This window comes from Bos indicus x Bos taurus, chromosome 2 (genome assembly GCF_003369695.1).
Source record: "Bos indicus x Bos taurus breed Angus x Brahman F1 hybrid chromosome 2, Bos_hybrid_MaternalHap_v2.0, whole genome shotgun sequence".
Lineage (NCBI taxonomy): Eukaryota > Metazoa > Chordata > Mammalia > Artiodactyla > Bovidae > Bos > Bos indicus x Bos taurus.
In genome coordinates this window covers 50,722-62,227 of record NC_040077.1, presented here as the reverse complement: position 1 = coordinate 62,227, position 11,506 = coordinate 50,722, and the positions used below count along the sequence as shown (strand labels likewise).

At 39.5% G+C, this 11,506-nt stretch overlaps 1 pseudogene; it reads right to left on the bottom strand.

Moving 5' to 3' along the window:
- Window positions 1–8,945: 8,945 nt before the first annotated feature.
- On the bottom strand, window positions 8,946–9,907 carry LOC113880590 (annotated as a pseudogene).
- Between the last annotated feature and the right edge of the window lie 1,599 nt (window positions 9,908–11,506).

Genomic DNA, 11,506 nt, shown 5'->3' with positions numbered 1-11,506 from the left:
CATGGTCACCTCAAACAGCATTGGATCTACTGAAAAATATGGACCAAGTGATAGAGAGGCTTAGATAATAGCTTGGACAGATTGCAGAGCCTTCTGTTTTTCTAGGCTTCATTCAAAACTAGCAGCTTTTTGGGTCACTTGGGAACTGAGTCATAGGAACACACTTGATAAAAGGAATATGTTGCCTCCCAAATCTAAAAAGGCCTAGTATATCTTACCCTTCTTTCTTTGATCTAGGAGACAACAGATGCAGCAATGACTATTCATCTGAGAAGAGCTATCTCAATATACTCCACTTCACTAGCCCACTAGAAATTTCACTGAGTCAGAAGACCCTTGAAATTTAGTCATGTTTATTTCTTACCCAGGATAAGAAAAGTAGAAAAGTACTTTACCAACAAGCCAGAGCAATTGCTGCTTCTTGTTCCCTCAGTCCAGTCAGCATCATACGATCAGTGTTAGGACCCGTGTTATATTCTTTGGAAGAGAAAGATGATGAAGGGCTCTACAAACTAAATTATGATGGAGAGATGGAGAGCTCATACATCCTTGAAGTGAGTAAGTGAATATGTGTTGCTGGTCTTGCCAACAGAAAGCAAACTCTGTCTCGTGGGCCTCAGAGACAATGTGGAGAAGAACACCAATAGTTTCATGCCAGGGTCTGGGCATGTGGTCATTTGCTCAACCAGTGAAACTACATCTGGTTCATCAGGGGCAAATGAAGACACCACTTGGTTAAGCTCATGCTAATTACTCTTTTTCTTCAATATTTGTCTTCTACATAATTCAAATGGGATAGCTTAATGGGAATATAGGAAGAATTACCATCACTGTGTCATTTAAGTCCTTGTAGCACCTGGGTTTCCCAGGTAGTGATGGTGGTAAAGAACCTGCCTGCCATTGCAGGAGACTTAACATTTGCAGGTTCGATCCCTGGGTTGGGATGACATTGATTCCAAGAATCTCATGGACAGAGGAGTCTGATGGGCTACAGTCCACAGGGTTTCAAAGGGTAGGACACAACTGAAGTGACTTAGCACACATGCATGCTCTCAGACAGCATCCATCTCTGTAACACCTCCAGGAATGTAGTACTACTGTAAAATTCTCCCAGAAATGGTTAGTTTTAATGGCTTTCATTTGGAATTTCTCCTCATGACACCCCTCACTTCACAGTTTATGGAACCTATGTGGGGATGCTGCCAACTGCTAAAAATATCTATTCTAATTATATATTCTGGAACTGGAAAATAACTATAGAATGAGTTCAAGAACTCCCTGGACTCACTATGAGGTGAATCTGAGCTAAAATTATGTTGATCATTTGACCCCCCCCTATAAAGTTCTACTTTGACTGGATGACTACAGTGACAACTTGGGTCTCTTGGAATCAATGTCGTTTGATAACCAGTGTTCAGTTCAGTTCGGTTGCTCAGTTGTGCCCAACACTTTGCGACCCCATGGACTGCAGCACGACATGCCTCCCTGTCCATCACCAACTCTTGGAGCTTACTCAAACTCAAGGCCATTGAGTCAGTGATGCCACCCAACCAACTCATCCTACATTGTCCCCTTCTCCACCCACTTTCAAACTTTCCCAGCATCAGGCTCTTTTCCATTGAGGCAGTTCTTCACATCAGTTGACCAAAGTATTGGAATTTCAGCTTCAGCATCAGCCCTTCCAATGAAAATTCAGGACTGATCTACTTTAGGATGGACTGGTTGGATCTCCTTGCAGTCAAAGGAACTCTCAAGAGTCTTCTCCAACACCACAGTTCAAAAGCATCAGTTCTTCGGTGCTCAGCTTTCTTTATAGTCCAACTCTCACATTGATACATGGCTAAAGGAAAAACCATAGCTTTGACTAGACAGACCTTTGTTGGCAAAGTAATGTCTTTGCTTTTTAGCATGCTGTCTAGCTAGGTCATAGGTTTTCTTCCAAGGAGCAAGTGTCTTTTAATTTCAAGTCTGCAGTCACCATCTGCAGTGATTTTGGAGCCCCCAAAAGAGAGAGTCCAGTAGTTTCAGAAAATTGTGATTATTTCCTTTTTCCAAGTGCATTTACCTTGATAAAATCTTTGAGTCCTTTTGGGGAGGGCGGGATAAATATTACAAATAAAAATCTGGCTATTTTTACATCCTTCTCTAGAGGACTCAAACTCCCCTTCACTGAAATGTTTCTGGGGCTGTAAAGTGGCTCATTTCTGGGAAGTAATGAGGAGCCATGACTATCTATTTTAATAATTTTAGTTCGATTTTGGTCGCTTTAAGTCAGAAGGTGTCCAATGTGCTACTAGAGATCAGTGGAAAAATAACTCCAGAAAGAATGAAGAGACAGAGCGAAAGCAAAAACAACACCCAGTTATGGATGTGACTGGTGATGGAAGCAAGGTCTGATGCTGGAAAAAGTAATACTGCATAGGAATCTGGAATGTTAGGTCCATGAATCAAGGCAAATTGGAAGTTGTCAAATAGCAGATGGCAACAGTGAACTTTGACATTTTAGGAATCAGCAAACTAAAATGGACTGGAATGGGTGAATTTAACACAGATGACTATTATATATACTACTGTGGACAAGAATCCACAGAGATTCTTAAGAGAAGGAGTGGAGTAGCCATCATAGTCAACAAAAGAGTCCAAAATGCAGTACTTGGATGCAATTTCAAAAATTACAGAATGATCTCTCTTCATTTCCAAGGCAAACCATTCAATATCACAGTAATCCAAGTCTATGCCCTGACCAGTAATGCTGAAGAAGCTGAAGTTGAATGGCTCTATGAAGACCTACAAGACTTTTTAGAACTAACACCCAAAAAAGATGTCCTTTTCATTATAGGGGACTGGAATGCAAATGTAAGAAGTCAAGAAACACCTGGAGTAACATGCAAATTTGACCTTGGAGTACAGAATGAAGCAAGGCAAAGGCTAACAGAATTTTGGCAAGAGAACGCACTGGTCATAGCAAACAGCCTCTTCCAACAACACGAGAGAACATGGACATCACCAAATGGTCAACACTGATATCAGATTGTTTACATTTTTTGCAGCCAAAGATTGAGAATCTCTATACAGTCAGCAAAAACAAGACTGGGAGCTGACTGTTGCTCTGATCATGACCTCCTTATTGCCAAATTCAGATTTAAACTGAAGAAAGTAGGGAAAACCACTATGTCAGTCAGGTATGACCTAAATCAAATCCCTTATGATTATACAGTGGAAGTGAGAAATAGATTCAAGGGACTAGATCTGAAGACAAAGTGCGTGATGAACTATGGAAAGAGGTTCATGACATTGTACAGGAGACAGGAATCAAGACCACCCCCAAGAAAAAAAACATGCAAAAAAGCAAAATGACTGTCTGAGGAGGCCTTACAAATAGCTGTGAAAAAAGAGAAGCAAAAAGCAAAGGAGAAAAGGAAAGATATACCCATTTGAATGCAGAGTTCCAAAGAATAGCAAGGAGACATAAGAAAGCCTTCCTTGGGGATCAGTGCAAAGAAATAGAGGAAAACAATGGAATGGGAAATGCTATAGATCTCTTCAAGAAAATTGGAGATACCGAGTGAATATTTCATACAAAGATGGGCTCAATAAGGAAAGAAATGGTATGGACCCAACAGAAGCAAAAGATATTGAGAAGAGGTGGCAAGAATACACAGAAGAACTATACAAAAAGATTTTCATGACCCAGATAATCACGATGGTGTGACCACTCACCTAGAGCCAGACATCCTGGAATGTGAAGTAAAGTGGGCCTGAAAAAGCATCACTAGAAACAAAGCTAGTGGAGGTGATGGAATTCCAGTTGAGCTATTCCAAATCCTGAAAGATGATGCTGTGAAAGTGCTGCACTCAATATGCCAGCAAATTTGGAAAACTCAGCAGTGGCCACAGGACAGGAAAAGGTCAGTTTTCATTTCAATCCAAAGAAAGGCAATGCCAAAGAATGTTCAAACTACCACACAATTGCACTCATCTCACATGCTAGTAAAGTAATGCTTAAAATTCTCAAAACCAGGCTTCAACAATATGTGAACTATGAACTTCCAGATGTTCCAGCTGGTTTTAGAAAAAAAGAGGAACCAGAAATCAAATTGCCAACATCCACTGCATCTTTGAAAAAGTAAAAGAGTTCCATAAAAACATCTATTTCTGCTTTATTGACTATGCCAGAGGCTTTGACTGGGTGGATCACAACAAACCGTTGAAAATTCTAAAAGAGATGGGAATACCAGACAACCTGACCTGCTTCTTGAGAAATCTGTGTGCAGTTCAGGAAGCAAAAGTTAGAACTGGACATGTAACAATAGACTGGTTCTGAATAGGAAAAGGAGTACATCAAGACTGTACATAGTCACCCTACTTATTTAACTGGAATGAAGCACAAGCTGGAATCAAGATTGCTGGGAGAAATATCAATAACCTCAAATATGCAGATGACACCACCATTACGGCAGAAAGTGAAGAAGTACTAAAGAACCTGTTGATGAAAGTTAAAGAGGAGAGTGAAAAAGTTGGCTTAAAATTCAACATTCAGAAAACTTAGATCTTGGCATCTGGTCCCAGCACTTCATGGCAAATGGAAGGTGATACATTGGAAACAGTGGCAGATTTTATTTTTGGGGGCTTCAAAACCACTGCAGATGGTGATTGTAGCCATGAAATTAAAAGAGGCTTACTCTTGGAAGAAAAGTTATTACCAAGCTTGACAGTATATTGAAAAGCAGAGACATTACTTTGCCAACATAGGTCCATCTAGTTAAGGCTATGGTTTTTCCTGTAGTCATGAATGGATGTGAGAGTTTGACTATAAAGAAAGCTTAATGTAGAAGAATTGATACTTTTGAACTGTGGTGTTGGAGACTATTGAGAGTCCCTTGGACTGCAAGGAAATCCAACCAATCCATCCTAACCGAAAATATCCTGAATATTCATTGGAAGGACTGATGCTGCAGCTGAAACTCCAATACTTTGGCCACCTAATGCAAAGAACTGACTCTTTTGAAAAGACCCTGATGCTGGGAAAGATGGAAGGTGGGAGGAGAAGGGTGCAACAGAGGATGAGATTGTTGGATGGCATTACCGACTGAATGGACATCAGAACAGATCAGTCGCTCAGTCGTGTCCAACTCTTTGTGACCCCATGAATCGCAGCATGCCAGGCCTCCCTGTCCATCACCAACTCCCGGAGTTCACTCAGACTTACGTCCATCGAGTCAGTGATGCCATCCAGCCATCTCATCCTCTGTCATCCCCTTCTCCTCCTGCCCCCAATCCCTCCCAGCATCAGGGTCTTTTCCAATGAGTCAACTCTTCGCATGAGGTGGCCAAAGTACTGGAGTTTCAGCTTTAGCATCATTCCTTCCAAAGAAATCCCAGGGCTGATCTCCTTCAGAATGGACTGGTTGGAGCTCCTTGCAGTCCAAGGGACTCTCAAGAGTCTTCTCCAATTCCACAGTTCAAAAGCATCAATTCTTCCGCGCTCAGCCTTCTTCACAGTCCAACTCTCACATCCATACATGACCACAGGAAAAACCATAGCCTTGACTAGACGGACCTTTGTTGGCAGAGTAATGTCTCTGCTTTTGAATATGCTATCTAGGTTGGTCATAACTTTCCTTCCAAGGAGTAAGCGTCTTTTAATTTCATGGCTGCAGTCACCATCTGTAGTGATTTTGGATCCCAGAAAAATAAAGTCTGACACTGTTTCCACTGTTTCCCCATCTATTTCCCATGAATGGACATGAGTTTGAGTAAACTCTGGGATTTTGTGATGGACAGGGAGGCTTGGCATGCTGCAGTCCACGGGGTCTCAAAGAGTCGGACATGACTGATCGACTAAACTGAACTGAAAATCCTGATAAATACTAATGCCAAGAAGTATGGGCTTTGCAGGTGGCGCTAGTAGTAAAGAACCTGACTGCCTGCTGAGGACATAAGAGACACTGGTTCAATTCCTGGGTTGGGAAGATCCTCTGAAGGAGGGTATGGCAACTCACTCTAGTATTTTTGCTTGGAGAATTCCATGGACATAGGAGCCGGGTGTGCTACACTCCATAGGTCGCAAACAGCAGGACAGGACTGAAGCGACTTTGCAAGCATGTGCACAGTTTCTGTATGGTGTGAAGAAATAAAATATGGGTTTAGTGTCCATGCTGTGGATGAAAAAAAAATAAAGTAAAAGCAAAGAAAAAAAATGTACCCTCTTTAACAGCATATAGTGACATCAGGAATTCGCTCCATCATCTGCACTCTCAGAATTAAAGGCTGGGTTTAGTTTCCTAGGTTTAGTTTGCTGCACATGTATAGATGAAGCAGAGTTTCATCTGTTTCACAGTTTTAATTTCAAGTTAGTTGCCATGGACTCCATGGAAAATGGATTGGAATATGTGAGGTGTGGTTTTGCTCTACATGAGTTGTATTTGCTCAAGCTAGTCAGATAACTTACAATTATGATGGGAACCTATCATTTTTGAGTTATATGGAGACAGAAGATGACAATATACGTGTAACATGACGATTGCATGTGTATATGTCTCTGTGTGTGCATGTAAATAAATCCAATATCTGCTTATTGAAGTCTTAGGCCCTAAGAGATCAGAATGTAACTGCTTTGGAGAAGTCTTTGAGGAGGCAATTAACTGAAAATGATACATTTAGGGCAGATCTTATCTAATATAATTGTTGACCATGTAAAAAGAGATTATGGAGAAGGAAATGGCAACCCATTCCAGTATTCTTGCCTGGAGAATCCCATGGGCGAAGAGCTTGTTGGGCTACAGTACATGTTGTCACAAAGTATTGGACACAACTCAGAGACTAAGCAAGCAAGAAGAGATTAGGGCATTGAAATTCAGAGAAAAAAGATAGCTTGAAGACAGAGGGTAAAAGCTGCCATCTACAAATGAAGAAGAGAGGTATCAGAAAAAAAAAAAAATCAACCCTGCTGTTACAATGATTTCAAATGTCTAAACCCCAGAATAGTGAGAAAATAAATTTCTTTTTAAAAAATATTTATTGCAGTATAGTTGATTTACAATGTTGTTAGTTTCAGCTATACAGCAAAATGAATCTATTATACATATATACATACTTTTTTTAAACATTATTTTCCTATATAGGCCATTACAGAGTACTGAGTAGAGTTCCCTGTGCTTATTAATTATATATTTTATGTAGTAGGATATATATGTCAATCCCAACTTCCCCTACTCCCCAGTAACCATAAGTTTGTTTTCTATATTTGTAAATCTATTTTACAGATGGTGACTGCAGCCATGAAATTAAAAGACGCTTACTCCTTGGAAGGAAAGTTATGACCAACCTAGATAGCATATTCAAAAGCAGAGACATTACATTGCCAACAAAGGTCTGTCTAGTCAAGGCTATGGTTTTTCCTGTGGTCATGTATGGATGTGAGAGTTGGACTGTAAAGAAAGCTGAGTGCCGAAGAACTGATGCTTTTGAACTGTGGAATTGGAGAAGACTCTTGAGAGTCCCTTGGAGATCCAACCAGTCCATTCTGAAGGAGATCCAACCAGTCCATTCTGAAGGAGATCAGTCCTGGGATTTCTTTGGAAGGAATGATGCTAAAGCTGAAACTCCAGTACTTTGGCCACCTCATGCGAAGAGTTGACTCATTGGAAAAGACCTGATGCTGGGAGGGATTGGGGACAGGAGGAGAAGGGGACGACAGAGGATGAGATGGCTGGATGGCATCACTGACTCAATGGACGTGAGTCTGAGTGAACTCTGGGAGTTGGTGATGGACAGGGAGGCCTGACGTGCTGAGATTCATGGGGTCGCAAAGAGTCGGACGCGACTGAGCAACTGAACTGAACTGAAATCTGTTTTGTAGGTAAGTTCACTTGGGCCCTTTTTGTAGATTATTCACTTTTAAGCAATATCATATTTACAAATAATAAATGCAGGAGAGAGTGTGGAAAAGGGAATGCTGCTACACTGTTGGTGGCAATGGAAGTTGGTTCAGCTACTATAGAGTGTAGTATGGAGGCTCCTTAAAAAATAAAAATACAACTACCATATGATTCAGCAATGCCATTGCAAGCACATACATGGAGAAAACTATAATTTGAAATGATATATGCACCACAATGTTCATTGCAGAAATATTTACAACAGCCAGGACGTGGAAGCAACCTCAACGCCCACCAACAGAGGAATGAATAAAGAAGATGTAAATGCATACAATGGTACATTACTCAGCCATAAAAAAGAATGGGATAATGCTATTTGCAGCAACATAGATAGACTTAGAGATTGTCATACTGAGTAAGTCAGACAAAGAGAGTTCTATTTTTTCAGCAACCAGTCTATGGTACTTTGTTACATCAGCTCTAACAAACTAATGCAAGCAGTATCAATATGTGTGTGTGTGTGTGTGTGTGTGTGTGTGTGTGTGTCTTTGTGTATATGTATGTATGTATTTATCTGTAGATACATATATGTATATGTATACATATAAAGTCATATGGTGGTGGTGGTTTAGTCTCTAAGTCCTGTCCAACTCTTGTGACCCCATGGACTATAGCCTGACAAGCTCCTCTGTCCATAGGATTTTCCAGGCAAGAATCCTGGAGTGGATTACCATTTCCTTCTCCATGGGAACTTCTTGACCCAGGAATCAAATCTGGGTCTTCTGCATTGAAGGCAGATTCTCAGGCAGATTCTGATTGAGTTATGAGGGAAGCTGATAATAAAATATATTTTATATACTCATGTTATGTGGAGATAGATGCATATAGATGTTGCAGTTTCCTGCATGTGCAAAAACTGCATGTGTGGTGGGTTGACTATAATCTTTATTTTAAATATCTAATAATAATAAATAGGCACCAGTAAACTAAAAGAAAATATTTTATTTTTCAACTTTTTGACTTGAAAACACTAAGCATCAGCCTTAATATTTTTCAATTTAATATTTAGTGTGAAAAATACACTTTGTTGATAAACCAATTTTTCCCCAAAACTTTCTTCATTGCCTCTTTGACATCTTTGTTCCTCAAACTATAAATGATGAGATTCAGCGTGGGAATTATGATAGTGTAAAACACGGACTCGATCACATCATGATCCAAGGCATAGCTGGAACCGGGTCTCATGTACATGAAGAGGACTGTACCATGAAAAATGGACACTCCTGTTAGGTGAGAGCCACATGTTGAAAAGACTTCTTCCTCCAGCAGAATGGATCCTCAGAATGGCCAACAGGATGAAACCATAGGAGATCAGAAAAATCAATATGGTGGATATCTCAATAGAGCCTGAAAAATAGAAAACTAGAAGCTGGTTCATGCACTTATCAGAGCAAGAAATAGCAAGGAGGGGAGGGATGTCACAGAAGACATGTCTGATTTCATTGGATGCATAGAAGGATAGGGTAAAAGTAGCCACTGTGTGTAAAGTAGCATGCAAGATACCAACAACATAGCAGGAAATTATAAGTGACACATAGACTCTGGGTGACATTTTAACTAAATACAGGAGAGGGTTGTAGATGGCTACATAGCGATCATAGGCCATTGCAGCCAAGATGAAGTATTCTGTGGTTCCACAAGTAAGAAAGAGAAACATCTGTGTGGCACACCCAAGAAAAGAAATCGTTTTATTCTTTGTTAGGAAATTGATCAACATTTTGGGGGTGATAACTGAAGAATAAGAATGATAATGTTGTCAGAAAATAGTACATGGGGTTGTGGAGCCGGGAATCCATAATGACCAAGAAAACCAACCCCAAATTTCCTATCATTGTAAAAAGATAAATTGCTAGAAATAGTAAAAATAGAAAAATTTTCACCTCAAAATCATCTGTAAAGCCCATCAGTGTAGTCCAATTTTTTATCTGAATCCTGTATAAATCTAAATCTGATGGTGACCCTGACATCTCAGCTTTTATTTTTAAGTTCTAAAAGCAATATATGGCAAAAATAGAACCCAGCAATTACATCCTCATGTCTGTTTCTTAGAAATCCTTTTCAGTGAGGGAACAGTCCAGTGATTAAAAGTTGAGTCCAAGTGGATGCATTACTCTGTAAAAATAAATTAATTGCTGTTGATTAAATTTTCATGTGCCAGTTTACAGGGTTTAACTTCCAGTTTATTTTCTGTTAAATTCATGACATCTCACTTTCATATTGTGTTATCTTAAAATTCACAAAGACAAATGAATATAGGAGGTTTTAATCCCAAAATTATTATAGTAAAAAGTGCACATCCGAGTGCTAATCTTAGATTTTCTACAGCATGCATGAAGCTTATAATTGGTAAAGTGGGAGCAAATCCATTTACATCAGAAGATAATATTGAATTTAAATGTTAAAAGTGGATCTGAAAATTACTTAACTTTAACATATCCACAGATTACTAGGAAATGGGATTATTATTATTGTGATATTGCTCAGTCGTGTCCACCTCTTTGCAACCCCATGGACTGCAGCCTGCCAGGCTCCTCTGTCCATGGAATTCTCCAGGCAAGAATCCTGGAATGTTGAGCCAGTCCTTCGGGGGATCTTCCTGACCCAGTGATCAAATCTGGGTCTCCTGCATTGCAGGCAGATTCTTTATCATCTGAGTCACCTGGGAGGTCCAAGCAGATCTACTAGTACTGGAAGTGGGGTTCGAACCCACAAGGATATAAATCTATTGGATCTTATGTCAAATGTCTTAACCACTTGGCCATTCTAGTACCCGAATTTTCTATAATTACTATAAAATACTGTTTTCCCTAGGTGGAGGGAGGGGCATGTAGCTCCAGAAACCCCCTTCCCCATACAAAAATGAAAGATGCTCAAGTTCTTTACATAAAATAGATAAAAGAGATATTTACAATATAAGCAACAGACCTCTTCTCACATACTTGAACTCATCTATAGATTACTTATAAAACCCAATACAATGTGAATGTTGTCTAAAAGGTTGTAAATACAGTTTAAATACTTTTAAAATTGTTGTTGATGTGCTGCAAATTTGTTTTACTTTTTCAACTCTAGAAATTATTATTTTACAATACTTGGGATATAGAGTTGATTGAATCCAGGGAAATAGAACCCTTGGATATAAATAGCACTGACTGCAAATATCTCCTGATGACAGATAATAAAATTCTTTAGAAAAGGTATTGCTAAAAGAAGCACATGTCAATACTAAACACCACAATGTAGTGTTTCACTATGGCTTTATTTCCCAATGCTGTCAGACTGTTGCTTATTCAGTGAATTATGAAGAAAGCAAAGTGCAAAACAAGCAAGCAAAATGTCAAAAGGTCACAAGTATCTGTATCTGAAGCCTCCATCATTGAAACAGTTAGATATTACATTTACTGTATTTAGGACCAAGATTCGGGCATTGTGACTCTTGTTTTCCTTCAGTGTGCTGTATAGATCAACATTGATTTAAAAGAGTGAAAATCTGCTGTGGGTAGGACTGAGCTGAATTCAGTGACCTACCAATAGCTTATATTACTAACCTGAAATGCACTATATCT